The sequence below is a fragment of the Bufo gargarizans genome, chromosome 6, assembly GCF_014858855.1.
Source record: "Bufo gargarizans isolate SCDJY-AF-19 chromosome 6, ASM1485885v1, whole genome shotgun sequence".
NCBI classification, from domain to species: Eukaryota; Metazoa; Chordata; class Amphibia; order Anura; family Bufonidae; genus Bufo; species Bufo gargarizans.
In genome coordinates, this window is record NC_058085.1 from 379,655,698 (window position 1) to 379,677,297 (window position 21,600).

Here is a 21,600-nt window from a genome sequence, read left to right on the forward strand (position 1 = left end):
CATCCGTTTGGACTTTGCTTACGGCTTGCTCTTCAATAAAACCTTCTTATTTTCCACTTATCTCTTGTTGTACGTCTGGTTCATGGTTCCATGACAGCCCCCTCCTCCCAGTCTCTACATACCTCATTGTTCCCCATTTTCTAAAGTCTGTGGATAAGAAGGGGGGATCGCAGACAAAAAGGAAAAATATATCACTTTAAAGTTGTTGAAAAGTTTGCTATATGTTTACTATGTGACTTCAAATAAAGAAATATTGTTTTCCCTCTTGATTACAGGAAAAGATGGCAGACAGTGAAGCCTGATAATCCTTCTCTCTCAGAATTATCTAAGATATGATTGTTCAGAATGTGTAATGTGTGAGAGTAAAAGAAAAAAATGAAATATTGTTCTTGTATCTGCCAATCAATTGACTAACACCACGTGGCATTGTATTGATTGTGTTACTTGTGTGATTTAGTCCTGTTTTGAATGTTATAATTGTTCTATATAATGTGATCTTTTATAGGTGTGAAGATGTCATTATTACTTGCCAACAATTGATTTAATTAGTAAATGTTTTTAGTACCAGGACTAGGTCTGGTGTATGTGTCATTCCAGGAAAGCTGGGTGGCTGTATAAGCACTTCAGGGATCTCACACGGAGGGCTGTGTAGTGCTGCAGCCCGAAATCATTCATTGGCAGGACAAGAGGAATAGTTTGGTTTGAGTGGCTGTTTGTGGACGTGTGACATAGTAGCCAAGAAGAATCTTTGGGATGTTGTGTGTGACATCTGTAGCCATAGAATAAGGCGGACTATGAGCTGTGACTCTGCAGCAGGGAATGAAAGCGTTAATGTGTTGGAGAATAAGAAGGTGAAGTAAAACATTAACAATCTTATAATGTTTCATATCATGTGTTTTATGTTTTTATTATAATGTGAATTTATATTATTCATATCGGTGCCAACATTTTTTTTTATTGGGTTCAAAGAAACTAATGTGATGGAAACGTGTCCTCGGGGCCCTTCATGTGTTCAGGCCTGTGATGTCAGATTTGTTTGTTTCTATGTTTATATTGTTACATGTTGATTGTTCAGCTGACACCAGGATTCTGCCCACGGTCCGGCTGGAAGGGTGGTCTCAGATTACCTAGAGGGAGAGAAAAGGGAGGACGTTACATCCCTTAATTACATGACACATGAAAAAAAGAGAAGTCGTTTGTCAATTAATTGAAAAGAGAAGAGTTTTGTATGTGTTTTTTGTGTATTTCCTATATTGAAAAAGACCATTCAACATCAAGGAAAGCTGGGTACATCTGCAAATCAAAATATCAAAGGGTATAAGGCGCATTGGAAACTAAAATATATCATTAGATAGGGCATATTAAATAGATTCCTAAGTAAATGTGATATTATTGTGTTGAGTTTTATTACTGACAACCAAAGGCTTATGAATAAACTGATATTATGGGTTAAGACGTTTACATTGAAGAAGATACCAATAAATGAAGACATATTACAACAAATGGATGTTTTTTGGTTTCACTCCACAACGTGCTATGACTATAAGAGTGTAATAGAACGAAGAGAACTGTGATGTTGGTGCAGTGTTGTCTGGTGCTGAGAGCCGTGGAAAGATACTGACACATTGATTCCCATTCAGTGTCTCAAGAATGAAGTCGAGGCACCATGAAGTGTAAATTGCTAAATCTATAAGTTTGTTTATACCAATAATACCAGTATTATTACCAACTGAACGAATAATTAAGTTTTAAAACAGTGATAATTAGTTTACTTTCACACTTGCGTTGTTGGATTCCGGCAGGCAGTTCCGTCGCCAGAACTGCCTGTCGGATCCAGAAATCTGTATGCAAACGGATACCATTTGTAGATGGATCCGGATGCGAATCCGTCTGACAAATGCATTGCAATACCGGTTCCGTCTCTCTGGTGTCATCCAGAAAGACGGATCCGGTATTTATTTTTTTCACATTTTTAAAGGTCTGCGCATGCTGGATCCGGCATTCCAACAAGTGTTCCGGAATTTTGGATGGAGAAAATACTGGAGCATGCTGCGGCATTTTCTCCGGCCAAATACCGTAAGAGGGACTGAACTGAAGACATCCTGATCAGACTTCTCTCCATTCAGAATGCATCAGGATAAAACTGATCAGTTCTTTTCCGGTATTGAGCCCCTAAGATGGAACTCAATACCGGAAAAGAATAACGCTAGTGTGAAAGTACCCTTAGATGAGGTTTAGGGTTTAGCAAAGTGTTTTTTGCTTTGGCAGAGGACCCCTATGGTTCCATTGGGAAATGTTATTTAAATGCAGTGTTCGACTGACAAAAGGACTTTTGTTTGTTTTCATGCAGGTGTGGAAGGAAGTAAAGGAAGTTTTAAAGAGGCTCTGTCACCAGGATCAACCCTATTTAACCAGAAATACTGCCTGGTAGGGCTCATCATGCTGGTTAAAATGATGCCTTTCTTTTGTCTGTACAATAAACTGCTGCAGATAAATCAGTGTTTTTATTCATATGTAAATGAGAAGTTGTAGCACCAGGAGGTGGGCCTGAATCCTTTGAGCACTGCTCTGTAACACCCCCTGTGCTCTGTACACTCCCCCTCCCCTTGATTGACAGGATTAGACATGCTGAGGGCAGAGCTGTGTCCTAGTGTGTACATATCATGAACACTATGTACTATAGCTTCACCACACTGAGATCTGCTCAGAAAGATATTCTACATATCACTGCTTTATTCACAGACATAATATATGATTATAGACACCAGTAATATGTGTTATGTTATAAGGATAGAGAAGACACATTTCTCTATGTGATAAAGCTATAGTTCAGTGGTCAAGTGATTGGTTTTGTATGAAGAGATCCCAGGTGTTACGCTTCGGTGTGGGGGGAAAACCCACACCAAACGTAGGAGGGAAAGGGGTGAGGGGAAAAGGTCTGTAAACTAGGGAAAGGAGAAGTGACCTCCTAGAGAAACCCTAATCAAATGTCCTGACTGACTGCAAGTATGAACTGACCCCAGCGGTAGGTGAGTTCATACACAGGAACCTAAAGTCCTAACTCACCCTGTAGGACCCTGGTACTAATGTCAGGACATGAGACAACCTGTTTCTCCAAACAGCAAATGGCAGGGAAAGAGCAACACAAGAAAACCCCAACAATAAACAACAGGGGAAGAACACACTAAACTTCAAATGGCTATGGAAGCACAGGAACTCCGCTGAGATCCAAACACCAGCAATTCGCAATAAGACTGAAGCTATAAACTGCACAGCATGGTGGGAGAAGCCACAATAAATAGGGTTGGTTAAATGACCACATAAGCAACACCTGAGGCCATCACCAGAAACAACACAGACACAAATTGATCCACAAGGAACCTGTCAGATCGAACCACGTGTTGCCAGTCTCACTGATCTCCTGTTTTTTTCTTCAGATATTTTTTTTTCCACATGTATCTCATAAGAAAAGTTTATGTCCTTAACATATTGAGAATAGAAAAAAAATCCCGCTATTTTCAATACAGTAAGGCCTTATTATTATTAATATTATTATATGATTATATATTATTAATAACAGTATAGCCTTTTAATATGGTTTTGAATAAAAAAAAGAGAAAAAAAAACATAACAGGAAGAAAACTTATGTTTTGCCTGGTATCTCTATATGTATGGCAGACCACTATATCACTATAACATTACTACATAAAGATGTGTTTTCTATGCTTATAACACATATTACTGGTGAATACAGCAGCGATATGTAGATGAGCTTTCTGAGCAGATCTGAGTGTGGTGAAGCTATAGTACATAGTGTATATGATATGTAGATTATCTTTCTGAGCAGATCTCAGTGTGGTGAAGCTATAGTACATAGTGTATATGATATGTAGATTATCTTTCTGAGCAGATCTCAGTGTGGTGAAGCTATAGTGCATAGTGTATATGATATGTAGATTATCTTTCTGAGCAGATCTCAGTGTGGTGAAGCTATAGTACATAGTGTATATGATATGTAGATTATCTATCTGTGCAGAGCTCAGTGTGGTGAAGCTATAGTGCATAGTGTATATGATATGTACACACTAGGACACAGCTCTGCCCTCAGTGTGTCCAGCCCTGTCAATCAAGGGGGGGGGGGGATCACAGAGCAGTGCTCCAAGGATTTAGCCCCTCCTCCTGGTGCTTAAACTTCTCATTTGCATGTGAATAAAAACACAGATTTCTCTGCAGCTGTTTATTGTACAGACAAAAGAAAGGTGTCATTTTAATCAGGCAGTACATCTGGTTTAATAGGGTTGATCCTGGTGACAGAGTCTCTTTAAATCCAAATCCACCCCATCAACGTCTGATCATACAATAGAGTTATCCTGGACTGAGCTCACCGAACAGAATTTATTTTGCAGTTTCCTCTTCCCTATGTGCAGGCTGTATCAGCTGTTCAGCAGAGCCAGGACAAATACAAAAGTGCCAGGTGCTGCCCAAGTTACCTGTCACAGTGTTCACCGGGACGCCGTGTTCCCAGCGCTATTGTGTTCTGGCTGCGATTGGTGTGCATGTGTCGGTGCGGCAGTACATGTCCTCTTTCCGTGTATGCCGCGGTCTTCTGCAGCTGTGTGTAAACTGCTCCGTGTTTGTCTGCCACTGATCTCCGTGTCCCTTGTATGCCGTGTGTCGGTGTGGCACTGTACATTCTCCACTGTTGTGCGTACTGGCCACGGATACTTGTGGGTTTACCATTGCTGCTCTGTTGACTGGTTGCCAGAGACGTGTGTGTCTAGGATTGTGTGTCGGTATGGCAGTGCATCTTCTCCGTGGTCCACATACCACATACTGACAGCGGTGGCTTGTAGGGATAAATGAATTGAGCTTCAGATACAAGTTCCAAACGAAAGTCGAACTTTTTGGGGGCTTTTTGTTTGCTGTTTTTTGCTACCCACTTCCCCATTGAATACATTTTATACATTTATAGGTACCCCAAAATTGTGCAATTCCAAAAATACAATTTCTTATCATTTTTAAAGTATTTGAAAAGGAGGAATGAAGACCTGTCCATAGCTAGTCCTGCTGGCAGCTGAGGGTTTGCTGCCGTTGTATCCAGTCTAGACAATGCTCTGTGAGCTTAGCACATCAGCAGCAGCTGCGCAAATCGCTCTGCTACAATGTATCAGTCTGGAATCAGGTCACAGAGCATTGTGCAGACTGGATACAATTGTATCCATAAGGACCCTTGCACACGACCGTATGCCCTCTGAGACATACGGTCCGTGAGCGGGCTATACGTCCCGGAGCGGCATTGATCGTGCACACGGGAGCACACAGCATTATAGATTACAATGATGCCGTGCACATCGGGCCGCCCACGGGGCTATTGTCCTGCACTGATTAGATCATATGAGTGCTGGACAGTAACTATCACAGTAACCTACGAAGCTGTGCGCTCCCCTGCACGCGATCAATGCCGCTCCGGGACATATGGCTCGGAGGGCATACGGTCGTGTGCAAGGGCCCTAACTCGGAGAGCAGGACCAGCTACATGCAGGGTTACTGATTCTGAATATAAATAGGAGTGCTCTCATTAACTGACAGCAAGCAGAGATATGGAAATGTTGAAGAATGAAAGCACAAAATCCCTGTAGAAGATATAATTTAAATAAAACAGAGAACAGCGTCCCTTTGCTCCGCAGTCTCGCGGCAGGTGCACGCGTCTGGTTGGCAGAGATGATGGTTATGGGGAAATGTGCTGTTCCAGCAATGAGTGAAGGTCCCAGAGGTCGGACCCCCACCCATCAGAAAGTGGCAGCGTTTTCTATTACTGAGTAGAAAATTCCGCAATTGAAAATCAGTTCCATTCATTTGAGGCAGCAAGCACGTGGATTTCTGCGAGCAACGTTCAGGTGAATGGAACTGATTTTCAGTCGTGGAAAATGATGCCACAAAATCTGCCACTTGTGAAAGTGCCCCAACCCTTTACATAGGCGGTGGGGGTAGGATGGCAGCTGCTCCACCTGACCCCTGGATATCATGTGTGACAGAGGTCTATTGGTTTTGTAATTTGATAGACAGGAGAGACACTTGTGCTGCTGGTGGATTTAGCTTACAGAGGGTTGCCTAGGCTGATCCATTGTAACAAACCCTCATCTGTGAGAAATATTAATTCAGGACAAGCATTATGAGTATCTGGATAGAAAAAAAAATGCTCTGATCCACTGACTGCAAGCAGAGATCTTGATATGGTGAAATGTAACTGCACTGCTTCTCCGATTATTTTTGCTGAACCCCCTCAATCTTGGGTGTTTTTAGGGTGATGAGTTCCATAGGAAACATAGAAAGCAAAAATGAATTTTATTATTATGAACACATTTTTAAAGGGACAGTAACCCCCATAGCATGGCCCTATATCAGCACAGTGGCTGCTATAGACTCAGGACATTACCATGGGGCCCCCGGACACATGATCTATCGGCACAGGAGGGCCCGACCCCGGGGCGGGGAATAGGACTTTCCCCTGTAACGCTCACATTGGCGGATGTCTGACGTCTTCGGTGACTTCCATGCTATAACTGCTACATTTGACCTACAGCAGCCGATGGCGGTGGCCTCATTGGACTCAGCCGGACACTCCTGTAATGCAGTGCAGCGGGATCCCTATGGACGTATATATGGCGATATAAGGCGCTGTTGCCAGTGGCCCCAGTGAGGAGAACGCTCGGTGATGCTGAAACTATAGCAGGTCAGGAGCAGGGGCACAGCAATAACAAACGGCCATGTAGAAAACAAAGAAAGAAATACCGCATACAAGGCCGCACCTCTACCTTTAAAAATATAAAATGTATTCAATTCAAAAGCACAAAAACTCAAAAAGATAAAAACATTGTATACAATGAAGCCTGTGTCCAACACACTCCCTATAAGCACAAGTTTCTAAATGGAAACAATAGATAATGACATTGCAGATATTATCATAGTATACAGATTAGCGAGCGTAGTGTGTAGGGAGGACACGCCCCACGCGTATCGCCAGGTCCTCAGACATCCAGCGCCCAGATATCATTGTCACATCTGGGGACAATGTTATTGTAAAACACATAAATAATACTTCTATAATGCGGTGCCAGATACTACCGCCACAGGCACGAATCATTTCCTCCAGTAGAAGTGATAATGCAGCTGCCATTCAATGCATGACATATTACCGCCTAATGGATAGACGCATGACTACTGCGAGATGTGCGCATCCAGAGAAACATCTCAGCGCTAATAAGGGAGGGGGAGACACACGACCCACGTTGCACAATATTCTCATCCCGCTATTAATATGCCGTGACCGGCTGCGTGTAATGGTTAACATGTTAATTAGCATTTTATGATCCTGACCCTTGGAGAATGTTCTTGTGAGAAGGAGGAACGGATGAACCATTAACTCCTAGCCAGGATTTCATTAGACCAGTGGTCGTCTAATGTTCTGGGCACTTTCCGCTCTGGGATATATAAAGGCATGTTCACACAGCAGAAGACAGATAGATCCAGTGACGGACTGGGGAGCCTAGGGCCCACCAGTAAAATTCATTCTTGGGGCCCACTATAAAGCTACATGCATATACTACCTGCCACACTACCCAGTTTTTATATGGACTTATATGGACATACGCAATGTACTGTATAGCATCTCAGCCAACCATTCTATATGTCAGTCTGCTGTGCCATGTGCCACTTAAAGCAGGGGGTAGGGGACTAGGGGACCGCCGGGGGATTCACCTGTACCCCTGTGGGCCAGTCCGAGCCTGGATAGATAGATATGAGATAGATAGATAGATAATGCAAAAAATAAAGTTGGACCAGCACCTCCAAATGTAAAAAAGGGGGTTCAGGTGCAAGCTACCATGGCTGCAATATAAAAGCAAACAAGAACTACAAGTAGCAGCACACTGATCCAATGGCCAAAAACACATGCAAACGCTAGAAACATGAATAAATGTTAATTGCATCACTGCTATACTTACTATTTGAAAAAAAAATTCACAATTCATTATTATACTTCAGAGCTGCACTCACTATTCTGCTGGTGCAGTCACTGTGTACATACATTACTTATCCTGTACTGATCCTGAGTTACATCCTGTATTATACTCCAGAGCTGCACTCACTATTCTGCTGGTGCAGTCACTGTGTACATACATTACTTATCCTGTACTGATCCTGAGTTACATCCTGTATTATACTCCAGAGCTGCACTCACTGTTCTGCTGGTGCAGTCACTGTGTACATACATTACTTATCCTGTACTGATCCTGAGTTACATCCTGTATTATACTCCAGAGCAGCACTCACTATTCTGCTGGTGCAGTCACTGTGTACATACATTACTTATCCTGTACTGATCCTGAGTTACATCCTGTATTATACTCCAGAGCTGCACTCACTATTCTGCTGGTGGAGTCACTGGGTACATACATTACTTATCCTGTACTGATCCTGAGTTACATCCTGTATTATACTCCAGAGCTGCACTCACTATTCTGCTGGTGCAGTCACTGTGTACATACATTACTTATCCTGTACTGATCCTGAGTTACATCCTGTATTATACTCCAGAGCTGCACTCACTATTCTGCTGGTGCAGTCACTGTGTACATACATTACTTATCCTGTACTGATCCTGAGTTACATCCTGTATTATACTCCAGAGCTGCACTCACTATTCTGCTGGTGCAGTCACCGTGTACATACATTACTTATCCTGTACTGATCCTGAGTTACATCCTGTATTATACTCCAGAGCTGCACTCACTATTCTGCTGGTGCAGTCACTGTTTACATACATTACTTATCCTGTACTGATCCTGAGTTACATCCTGTATTATACTCCAGAGCTGCACTCGCTATTCTGCTGGTGCAGTCACTGTGTACATACATTACTTATCCTGTACTGATCCTGAGTTACATCCTGTATTATACTCCAGAGCTGCACTCACTATTCTGCTGGTGCAGTCACTGTGTACATACATTACTTATCCTGTACTGATCCTGAGTTACATCCTGTATTATACTCCAGAGCTGCACTCACTATTCTGCTGGTGCAGTCACTGTGTACATACATTACTTATCCTGTACTGATCCTGAGTTACATCCTGTATTATACTCCAGAGCTGCACTCACTATTCTGCTGGTGCAGTCACTGTGTACATACATTACTTATCCTGTACTGATCCTGAGTTTTACAGCCAGACACGGAGGCTCATGTTGCTTTCTCCTTCTTTACTTTCCACCAATAGCAGCAAAGAAGAAATTTACATAATCATAACAAAAAAAGGCCCCTCCCCTGACAGATCCTATAATAAGCAGTGTCCTCTTCAGTGTCTGCTTCTTTCTTTGCTGCTCCACCAAAAGATAAGTAACATCTGTGCATTGTTTATTGCTGTGATTGAGGGGTTAATCTCCGAGCTTTAGTTCGCCCTGCGTTCGTGCCGGTTTTTCTTCCGGCTGCGGGTGACGTCCGGCGACTCGCCCTTGTCACTGGCCTGCTTGCTGCGGCCTGCTCCTGCGTCCGGTGGTGCTCCCTCCCCCTCTTACCTCTCCCCCTGCGTTCCACGGTATCGCGTCGCTCCGGCGCTGGTCTCTGCTTGTTTTCCCGCGGCCGCGAGATCTCGGCGGCCATTTTGGGATTCCTCCCGCGCATGCGCTCGCGGGATTTCGGATCGGCATCTACACCGGACGGCAACGTTTCTCTCCCTGCAGTTCCTGGGGTGATTAACCCCTCTCTAGGTAGTTTTAGGTTCAGGGAAGCTTTCCTTTGCCCCTATTAGGCTCCCTCTAGGCCCATAGTGTGCCCTAGTGTGATCTGCATTTATATCAAAATATGTCTTCTGACCGATCCCCATCTGGGCCTACCCCACCCCCATCTGGGGACCCCGAAAGGGCTGATGTGAACTTACAGGCCCTAGAATTGCAGCGCTCTGTGTCCAGCGTAATCATTGAGGCCATGGGATCCATGTCATCCATGATATCCCAAACAATATCTCAGGCCTTATCTGCCCATGCTCCTGGCCCCTCTAGTCTGACGCCTATAACTCATCCGCAGCCTGCCGCTGGTGATACTCCTAATGTACAGGAGAAACGGACCGGTGTGATCTCAGCCACCATTGATAGCGCGCATAGATCGCGCAAAAGAGCCTTGCCGCGCCAGGCAAAAAAGGCGCGTACATGGAAATGTGCTAGAGCACAAAACAGTGATGTAGAATCAGAGTTGGATTCTGATGCGGAGGCTAACGCGGAGGCGAGCGGCCGTTCTGAGGAGGAAATGGATTATGACATCCCTGGCACTGATGACCCTGTGCCTTCCACCTCTGGGTCTGTGGGTCCTGCCACCACCGCCCCTAGTGCGGCACCTTCCCTGGTGGATCCCTCTGGCAACCCCTTATTTGACCCTGATGCCCTTCACCACCCTAGGTCATCAGAATGGCTGCCAACAGCTCACGTGAGCACCTATCTGGAGCACTGGGTGCGCCGTCCTCTCAGTAAAGAGGCGCGCAGTAAGCTTAGGTCCGAATGTCCCAGACCGTTGGTGCCAAGCAAGGTCTGTGAGACGCCTTCGGTGGATCCGAAGATGACCCAGTTCCTGGCCAAAACTGGCTGGAATCCCCGTAAGGGGTTATATTCGGCGCTGAGGAGTTGCCAGGACAAGCTCCTAGACATCTTTGGTCCTCTGGCCAAAATTTTTGAGATGGCCGAATCGGCCAGAATTGACGGCTCTCCAATAGACCCGGAGGAGCTTTCTGGGTGGATACAGAGAGCCATCTGTATCGCGGGCAGCTCTAACTCATCCCTGGCCATTGAACGGCGTAAAGCCATACTTTTTAAGATTGACCCAAAACTGGCTAATCTGGCTCTTACCGAGGCAGGAAAGGACGCTAATGGTCTACTTTTTGGGGACTCCTTTATCAAGGACCTCGGTAGATATGTGGTGGCATTTACGGCGCTAGACAAGGCCCAATCCTCCATGCGTAGGGTGTTCCGGGGTCGGGTCTCCACCAGGGCCGGCAGTGGTAGGGGCCGACTGTCCGGCCGCTCCGCATTCCAAGCCCGCAGTTCGGGCAGAGGCTCCTATTCACAAGGACGACCCTTCCAGGAGCAGAGAAGCCCTCCTCCATTTTTCCCGGCCAGAGGCGGCCAATGGCGATCGAGGTCGTTTCGAGGAAACCAGAACCCTCGCAAATCCTTTGGTAAGTCTATCCCCAGTGGGGACTTCTTTGGATCCTTGTGTCGGGGGCTGACTCCGTCATTATTTCCATCTTTGGTCCACGGTTACGTCAGACCCATGGGTGCTGACTACGGTGAGGGGGTTTCACATAGAGCTCACAGAATCTCCAGAGCTCATCCTTCCTCCCCCGCCACTGGGTCTGGCCCAACCACACAGGGAACTCGTAGACATCGAGCTCCGGTCCCTTTTCCAAAAGAGGGCAATAGAAAAGGCTCCCCCTACCTCCGGGGGTGTCCTCAGCAGCATTTTTCTAGTCCAGAAAAAGGGCGGCCAGATGCGTCCAGTGATAAATCTCCGCGCCCTGAACTCTGTGGTGCGATATCGCCATTTCAAAATGGAGGGGATCCACCTCCTTCGGGACTTATTAGTTCCAGGGGACTGGATGGTAAAATTGGACCTCAAGGATGCGTACCTGACGGTCCCGATTGCCGCGGCATCCAGGGATCTTCTGCGTTTCCGTTGGGGGGACGAAGTGTGGCGTTTCACGTGCCTCCTGTTCGGCCTGTCGTCAGCACCTTGGTGCTTTACCGAGCTGTTACGTCCGGTCATGGCCTGGCTGCGGTGTCGGGGTGTGCGTCTAATCATCTATCTGGACGACATCCTCGTTATGCATCAATGTCGGTCGACGCTGCTGCAACACCTCCAGTGGACCTCACAACTCTTGACGGATCTCGGTTTCCTGCTGAACCCCGAGAAGTCGGTCCTCACGCCATCTCGTCGGATGGAGTTCCTGGGCTTTACAGTGGACTCGGTCTCGGAGTCCCTCAGCCTCCCGATGGAGAAATTGCAGGCGATCAGCAAGGAGTTGAGGCACGCTCTCGCGGCTACCTCTCTGTCGCTGCACCATCTGGCCCGCATCATTGGCCTGTTGGCGTCTTCGATTCAAGCGGTATTCCCAGCGCCTCTCTACTATTGGGCTCTACAACGACTGAAGATCGCCCATCTTCGAGCCGGTGCCACCTTTGCGGATCTGGTGGTTATGGATCAGGAGGCTCGGGAGGAGCTCCGTTGGTGGATAGACAACTTGGAGGCGTGGAACGGCAGAGCGATCTTCGGTTTTCAACCGGATTTCGTGGTGGAATCGGACGCGAGTCTCAAGGGCTGGGGTGCCCACTGCCAAGGCATTTCCACGGGTGGTCGATGGTCAGAGGAAGAGAGCCGTTTTCACATCAACGCGTTGGAACTTCTGGCGGGTTCGTTCGCAATCCGGAGTTTCTCCAATGGCATGGCCCATGCGTGTATCCGCTTGCGCATGGACAATGTGTCGGCGGTCCGCTACGTCAATCACCTGGGCGGCACTCAGTCGGCTACTTTGGCTCGCCTCGCGAAGGAGTTCTGGTCCTACTGTCTTTCCAGGGACATCATGGTGCAGGCGGAGTACCTCCCGGGTCTTCACAACTACCGAGCGGATTGGAACTCCCGGTACTTCACGGACGGCAGCGACTGGAGGCTCGCTCCGGAGACGTTCTTCTCGATTTCGGCCATCTGGGGCCCTTGCGCCATAGACCTCTTTGCATCACGGCTCAATACTCACCTTCCCAGGTTCTTCAGCTGGCGCCCGGATCCGGAGGCGGAGGTGGTGGATGCGTTTCTCCAGGACTGGACTTCGGCTCTACATTATGCGTTTCCGCCCTTTGCCATGATTCCGAGGATGCTGCTTCAGACTCGTCGTCAGATGGCGGAGTTGGTGGTGGTGGTCCCCCTCCGGGGGACTCAGGCCTGGTACCCGATCCTCCTGGAACTCCTGGTGGATGTACCTCTCCTCCTCCCGGATCGGACGGATCTCCTCCAGGGCCCTCTGGGTGTCCCCCACCCCCTGCTGGTCGACGGCTCCCTTCAGCTTCTGGCGTGCCGGATCGCGGGACTCCCGGAGAGGTCGAGGGAGTTTCGGAGGCAACTAGACGCCTCCTGGATAACGCTTGGGCTCCCGGCACCCGAAAATCTTACCGGGCAGCTTGGAGATCTTGGGTTAGCTGGTGCGTGGAACGGAACCTTGATCCCGTTTCGGCGCCTGTGACCCATTTATTGCAGTTCCTTACGTCTCTTTTTGAGGCGGGAAAAGCGTATCGGACCATTAATTTGTTCCGTTCTTCAACCCACCAGGGTTTTGATGGTGTTCCGGCGGGTCAGCACCCTTTGGTCTCGCGCTTGCTGCTTGGGTCTCGCTTGGTCCGGCCTCCTCGGCCGTGCTTCACTACCACTTGGGACGTTTCTCTGGTCCTTTCTTTCCTCACTGCGTGGCCTGAGAACGCGGCTCTTTCCCTCCGTCAGCTTTCGGCCAAGTTGCTGACCCTCTTTTGCCTTATTTCCTGTAAGAGGGTTTCTGACGTCAGGGCTCTGGACCATGATGCTCGGTCTTTTTCTCCTGAGGGCGTTACCTTTAACATTACGCGGCGCACTAAGACTAATATTCGGTCTGTCTCTTATCCCTGTTTCCCGTCTTCCCCGGCGCTATGTCCTGTGGCCTGCTTGCGTGAATATGAGTTGCGCACTCGAGCTCACCGCTCTGCGGACGTTCCACAGTTGTTCCTCTCTATTCGCCATCCTTTTGGCCCGGTGTCTAGCCCCACTTTGACGCGCTGGATAAAGTGGGTCATGTCCCTTGCTGGGATTGATACGACGGTCTTTACCGCTCATTCAGCCAGGGGCGCGGCTGCCACTGCCCTGGCGGTTTCGGGGGCTCGTTTGGAGGACATTTTGCGTTTGGCGGATTGGTCTAGGGCCGCCACATTTAGGGAATTTTATTTCCGACCGCCTCCTCATGTGTTCTCCTCCATTATTGGTCAACTTTGAACTTGCAATACGAGCCTCCGTGACTTGATGTAAAACTAAATGATTTTCCTATTTCATGACGTAAAGTCATAGTTTTATTAAAGACACGGAGGCGAGTATTGCCCGCCCTGGATTTATTTCCTGCCCGCCCTTTTTTGTGGGGTGTTTATTGTTGGACTGTTTACATTGTCTTTATTTGATATTTATATATTTAATGTATATCATGTTATTATTTATTGTCCTATGTTTTTCACCGTCCTGGCTGTGTGCTTCTGTTTCCAGGGTCGTTTTCGTTCATTACCTGTCCCGACTCTTACACTGGCTATATTGTTTGCTCTGTTTCAGGCTGAATTTTCCACGGTGTTTGGACGGTTCCATGGTTCCAGGTTTCCTGAAGTGATAGCCAGGTTGGCTTGATTCTGCTGTTCGTGGGTCCCGTTGGTTGCAGTTCTCGGGTCCAGTTCCGGTTCCAGTTTCCGGTTCCAGTTCCAGTTTTGCAGTTGGTGTCGCGGATGTAAAGAAAGAGGAAGACACTGAAGAGGACACTGCTTATTATAGGATCTGTCAGGGGAGGGGCCTTTTTTTGTTATGATTATGTAAATTTCTTCTTTGCTGCTATTGGTGGACAGTAAAGAAGGAGAAAGCAATATGAGCCTCCGTGTCTTTAATAAAACTATGACTTTACGTCATGAAATAGGAAAATCATTTAGTTACATCCTGTATTATACTCCAGAGTTGCACTCACTATTCTGCTGGTGCAGTCACTGTGTACATACATTACTTATCCTGTACTGATCCTGAGTTACATCCTGTATTATACCCCAGAGCTGTACTCACTATTCTGCTGGTGCAGTCACTGTGTACATACATTACTTATCCTGTACTGATCCCGAGTTACATCCTGTATTATCCTCCAGAGCTGCACTCACTATTCTGCTGGTGCAGTCACTGTGTACATACATTACTTATCCTGTACTGATCCTGAGTTACATCCTGTATTATACTCCAGAGCTGCACTCACTATTCTGCTGGTGGAGTCACTGTGTACATACATTACTTATCCTGTACTGATCCTGAGTTACATCCTGTATTATACTCCAGAGCTGCACTCACTATTCTGCTGGTGCAGTCACTGTGTACATACATTACTTATCCTGTACTGATCCTGGGTTACATTCTGTATTATACTCCAGAGCTGCACTCACTATTCTGCTGGTGCAGTCACTGTGTACAGACATTACTTATCCTGTACTGGATTGTGGACATACACAGCTGAGCTCCTGACATGTCGGTACCATGGAGAGCTCAGTGTATGGAGAAGGATGAGCAGTTGTCTGTACTAGTGTCCAATAGTCTAGCATCACAAACCTGATAAATCCCTGTTTTTGGTAAAGATTATATTTCTATTAGTGATAGGAAGAAAACAGACCCAACAATCAGGACCTGCTTCCCGCTCATCCTGAGTATCTGAATCATTAATGGAAAGGGCTGAATATAATAGCAGTGAGGTGTTCATTCTGTGGAATAACAGGTGGTAATTTTGACCCTTAATTAAGGAGGGGGTGAAGGGTTAAACAGAATTAGCTGTGTGATCTGTATGAAGGACAAGAGGTTGGGTGACATCATATTGAAGGGCGACTATGTATACAATTACCTTCTGTCTTTATAAGTTTCTAGTCAGCATTTATTATAATGAGAGATGCCTTTCTTTCTGTATAAGGAACTGCTATTATTGTAATAAGAGCTGCAGCTATTCTTGTATGTATGTTTGAAAGTATATAAGGCCCTGTACGACAACAATAAATAGAACTGTTTCTGACATAATTCTGCATCTGTCATTGACACGTTCTCCAGACGTCTGTCTTCGGGGACACAGAAAGGAATCACGGTGCATAGAGAGAAGGATGATATTCTTTCAGTTGGGAGCTCGTCCGTGGAATAGAAATGCAGGAATTCGGTAAGTAACGGAACATTCCTGTCTAAAAGACTGGGGACATTCCGATGCTTTTCGTAAAATTTTCTGTTACTTCTATTTTTAATCCGCTTTAGACACTCTGAAAGGTAGAATATTGTCAGCTACCTTTAGGGAAGGTAGAATCTACTTTGGGGAAGGTAGAATATTGCAAGCTGCCTTTAGGGAAGATAGAATAAAAAGAAATGGTGTCTGTCTTTAGGGAAGATAGACTGTAAATAGACTCCTGGCCAGGTCACACAGATACTTTAGGGAAGTATTTTATAGCTATATCTTTTAGGGAAGGATATACCAGAGGTAGTCTTTTGGGAAGACTTCATATAGTGTCTGCACCTTGATTTCTTTTGTCACCCCTTGTCTGTTGCTTCTTTTCTGTCGCTTTCTTATGCTTTCTGTTATGTTCTGATGTTATAAAGCATTAAGTAATTTTTTATGCTGAAGGTAAGCAGCGATTGATACTGTGACGCATGTACTAACTTTATTGTGTGTGTCCTGGATGACCTTTTAACCCACTAACTGGTGAACGCAAGTAACTATTTTAAGGGATTATACTACCTGACGATTGTGAAGGACGTTGTGCATAGATTCTGTACAGACAGTCCTGGGGTCAATTTTGCTCTGCCTCCATCTCAATTAAGTTATATGACATGGGTGCACAGCAAGGAAAGGTCTCTCCACCCCCTCCGAATGTAGGTGAAAAGTGTAAGGATTATGTAGCCCGGGTCTGTGGGACTGATTATTGTTTAGTTACTCCCTGGGTTGATACTCTGACAGTATGGACAGAGTGAATAAAGAGTATGAATTTGTTCCCTCAGGAAGGGGCTAATGACATCTTCCATATGGATATGGTGATAAGGATTATGTTTGAGTGACACTGAAGCTTACCCATATTATGGTCCAGACCTCCAGTGGGACCTGCAGTGTATGCAGTCAAGTAGGGAAAATTGCCTTACTTAAGCACCGTAATGGTATGATAGACCAAATAAAGGTTCACAAGCAGAAGGCAGGGAAACAGGAGGGATATATATAATGAAACATGAGTTAGATAAAGAATTGACAAGGAGTTCACTCTAGAAGCCCTTCCTCCCAATTTAGGAAATATCCCACAGATATATCCGTCCCTTCTAACAGGTGACTTAGATTTAAAAGTACTTTGAGGCCCAGGCATTATTAAATTGGCTCAAAAGGGAATAAGATAGGAGGAGAAGAGCTGACACTCTAGAGTCCTTTTACAGTGCACACTTCTTCTTCACAGCATCTGTTGGGAGATAGTTCGGACGCTGCCCGCAGCTCCCTGCCCCCCTTCTCCTCATGTCCATTACATACACAAGGCTTCGAGTGACAGCAGTGAAGGGGGGGGGGGGGGCTCCTGAGCTAAAAATGCAGTTTCTGACGGTTTGGGATGGACCAGTTGTTGTTCTGGAAATACGAGAACATGTAGAATACAATTCACACATTTCTAACACTAGAGATGTCATTTCTCTCATGCGCCTTAGATCACAAAAGAAATGTTTTCCCAAACCTGAACATATACCTCCTCAGGATGAGGACAGTGACCTTGAGGAACAGTTCACTTTTATGACTATAGGGGTCATCTTGTTAAAGGGACCTATTGACGTAGTTGATATTAATAAAGTTGTTATTATACCCATAGCCCCTGTGGTTCCAGACACACCATCTCTGCTATCAGCTATTCCTGCCATGCAGAGGTTTTCTCTGTTATTGATTTGATGAATGCATTTTTTTCTGTCCCAGTTGACAAGGAGACACGGCCACTTTTTGCTTTCACATTTAAATTTTGCCAGTATACTTGGTGTAGAATGCCTCAGGGTTATGTAGGCTCCCCAATAGTCTACTCCATTGTCCTCCACATTACACTGCGCCCTTGGACTGCCCCTCATGGTTCTGTCCTTCTACAGTATGTGGACGATCTCCTCATATGTAGTTCTACTCGGGGGGCCTGCCAGGCAGACTGTGTTAGTTTACTACTGTGGCTATGTGACAGTGGTCACAAAGTTTCTAGGAAGAAATTACAATGGTGTATGGACAGTGTTGAGTATTTGGACTTTGTTCTCATTGAAGGTGAGAGGAGAATCAGCCATGCCAGAATTGCCGCCATACTGGGTCTGCCCCGCCCACGAACCTAGAAAGACATGTTGACCTTTCTTGGTATGATTGGTTACTGCCGCCAATGGATTGCTGATTGTTCCTACTATGATAATATTCTGAGACAAGCCACTAATACTCAGATGCCTGACTCCATTAAATGGTCTGATGACATGTTACAAGCTTTTAGTCATTTGAAATGTGCAATGGTTTCCAGTCCTGGTTTGGGCCTACCCGACTATGGCGTGATGTTTCACTTATTTGCCAGGGACAATTGTAAAACCATGGCAGGAGTCCTGGCGCAGGATCATGGAGGTAAATTCCACCCTGTTGCTTTTTTCTCAAAAGTGGTTCCCGTACAGGTTTAGGGCATGCCTGCGTGTCTCAGGAGTTTGGCAGCCTGTGCGATGGTCGCTGAGATGGTCACGCCTTTCACCCTAGGTCATCCCACCACTCTACATACCTCACACAATGTTCAGGCCCTGTTGAAGAACATACATACAGAACATATGTCAGCACAAAGACTGAGTGGATATGAAGTTTTGTTGCTATCTAATCCTCAACTTCATATCAAATACTCAGTGCCCACTTTCGATCCAATGGCTAAACTAAATGCTCTACTTGGCTACAAGGGAGAGCAGGATGATTTGCCTCCTCCCCATGCATGTACTGAACTCATACATGAACATACCTCACCTAGGCCTGACTTACAGTCCACACCCATTGAAGGGGCTCCTGATGTATTTATGGATGGATCCTGTTCCCGCCCTAATGTTGAGGGGAACGATGTGGCTGTATACACTGACTCCAAGTATGCCTTTGGGGTTGTCCATGATCATGGGGTAATCTGGCAGAGGAGAGGCTTCATAGCTGCAGATGGGAAACGAATCTCACATTCCACCCTAGTACATGATCTCCTGGCCGCCATCCAATTACCAAGCAAAGTTGCTATTATCCATTGTAGGGCACATACTGGTCTACAGACGCACATAGCTAGAGGGAATGCCCTGGCTGATCAGGCAGCAAAGGAGGCTGCTGTTAGGACGGCAGCAACAGTTCAAATGCCTTCACTGGTTCCAGACATTACCCTTCCTGACGATCTATTTCTCACCCTCCAGGATTTGGCTACTACTAGCGACAAACTGGCATGGCAGTCGGTTGGTGCAGTACAAGACCCCAAAACGGGTCTTCTCTGCAAAGAGGGGAAGCCATGTATCCTAGTTGCAAGCGCCCCGATTTTAATTGAACAGTATCATGGTCTTAGCCATAGGGGAGCACAGGCAACCACTGACCTCATTCAGAGAGATTCTTTATACCAGGTCTTAGATCAAAGGTACAATCTTATGTTTAGCGGAATATTATATGTCTCAGAAATTAGGATGCAGCCTAACAAGGATACTGGTTACTCACCATTTGAGGTCCTAATGGAAAGACCTTCCCCACCACTTGGGGTCAAAGGCCCCTGTGATAGAAAAAGGGGATCTAGAAGTAGTACAAACAGAGTATGTGAGGAAACTTATAGAAACTGTAGATCAAATTGAACAAGATATTGCTCGTACCTCTCCTTTCTCTCCACAGAAACCTACGCATCCTTTCCAACCAGGAGACGTGGCAAAAGGACGAAAACAGACTGAGTTCCCGTTTGGACCACCCACCCGAGTGGTAGCGGTCACCAGAACACCGATTCTCGCAGAAGAGGCTCCAATCTGGATTCACGCTAGCAGAGTGAAAAGGGTTCCTGAGGCTTCTTCTCCGGTGACGGACAAAGACAAAGAGGGTGAAGCAGGTGTGAAATCCCTAAACAAAGAGGGGAGCTCAGAAGAAGTTTCCCTGAAAAGTGCCTTGCCACAGGCTGAAGATGATGACCCCACAATATTCTGGGAGATTTGTTTGTCTGCTGATAATTATTAATCTTTGTATTTTCTTGCCAGTCTGGCTTATTATGCATGTATTTATCACCCAGAGGAGATGAGTTTCTTCTGCGGTGCACCAAATAATCAGCCAGTATATAAAAGAGCTCTGGAGCAAGATCCCTTGGCTCCCGTCCCCTTTTATTCTGAACAGAACAGTATAGTCAGGATGGCAAATGCCCTAAATGTTAGTTCATTGTGCCTTAAAGACTTACAGAGCCCACGGGATCTTATACAAACATGTGTTATTGCTGAGCCTACACCCGAGGATCCCTCCTTGAAGTCTGGTCGAAGGCTAACAATACACAATCTTTTATTCCCTTGTATGACTTCTGTGGGGAGTGTCAGAAATTAGGAAATAGCAGGGATAATATTAGAATAACAACTATTAATATGACTACAGCAGAAACTTGCTTTACTTTTTCCCAGGATATGACTTTATATTGTGATAATAGAGACATAAAAAGTGGACTACCTAGGAATAGTGTATATGATTATATTGACGACACCTGTAAAAAGAATGGAAGACTTGCTAGCTCCCTGGATAATTCCATGAGTTGTAATAAGACCATTGTGACTCCTAGTTTTATGTATAATATAATGCTCCCTAAAGGATGGTTTTTGTCTTGTGGTAACAGCGCCTACAATTACATTCCTGCTAATGTTATTGGAGGTCCCTGTGCGTTATCCAGGCTGACTTTGGCTCTTCCCAGTCAACCCCCTATCAGGAGAGCTTACAGATCAGTTACCAAGACTTTATTAGAAGACTGTGACTCTACCCCTTCTCAGCCATACAGAATATATAAGTTTGGGCGCCTCTATATTAGGAGTGCCTGGACAGGCTATATATAATACTCGTACTATAAATTCTATTGCATGTGACTTAGCAAAATCCCTGAATCATACCTCTATCGCCTTATCAGACATGCTTTTAGATATACAAGGTATAAGAGGAGCAGTGCTAGAAACTAGATTTGCTGTAGATTATCTGTTACTGAAGCATAATATAGGATGTCAGGATTTTAAAGGAATGTGTTGTTTTAATTTATCTGATCATTCCAGATCAATCCAGTCCCATATTCAAGGGTTACATGTAATTGCTAATGATATCAGGAAAGATGTTGAGTCATCCTCTTGGTGGGACTGGTTATTGAGCTGGCTGCCGGATTTGAGTTGGTTTAGAACATCATTTATCAGTATTGCAATTATAATTGCTTCCTTGATTGTTATATGATGTTGCATCCAATGTATCCCTTCCCTCATACAGATGTTTTGTGCAATGTGTCCAAAACCCACAGACCCTGGTCAAGCATATGCTACTTACCTCTTGTTGAGAGAGAAAAGATAAGTCATATTTATGACTTAAGAGGGGATTGAAGGGTTAAACAGAATTAGCTGTGTGATCTGTATGAAGGACAAGAGGTTGGGTGACATCATATTGAAGGGTGACTATGTATACAATTACCTTCTGTCTTTATAAGTTTCTAGTCAGCATTTATTATAATGAGAGATGCCTTTCTTTCTGTATAAGGAACTGCTATTATTGTAATAAGAGCTGCCGCTATTCTTGTATGTATGTT